Source organism: Mesitornis unicolor, unplaced genomic scaffold, assembly GCF_000695765.1.
Source record: "Mesitornis unicolor isolate BGI_N332 unplaced genomic scaffold, ASM69576v1 scaffold32308, whole genome shotgun sequence".
Taxonomy (NCBI): domain Eukaryota; kingdom Metazoa; phylum Chordata; class Aves; order Mesitornithiformes; family Mesitornithidae; genus Mesitornis; species Mesitornis unicolor.
In genome coordinates, this window is record NW_010204400.1 from 1245 (window position 1) to 1478 (window position 234).

A 234-nucleotide genomic window follows, 5' to 3' on the forward strand; every position below is an offset into this window, starting at 1 on the left:
TTCCCGCCGGCGAGGGGACAGCTTTTCGAATTCACGTATGGACCAATGGCAGACGGTCTTGCGCGGCCGGCCAATCGGCAAAGAGCTTTGTCTATAAATAAGGCTGCTGCGCTGCTATCTGCACGACTCTTGCCTGTAGCAAGCACCGTTGTGTAGTAGGAAGTGCTTAGAGATGGCACGCACGAAGCAGACAGCGCGTAAGTCCACCGGCGGGGCAGCCCCCCGCAACCACAC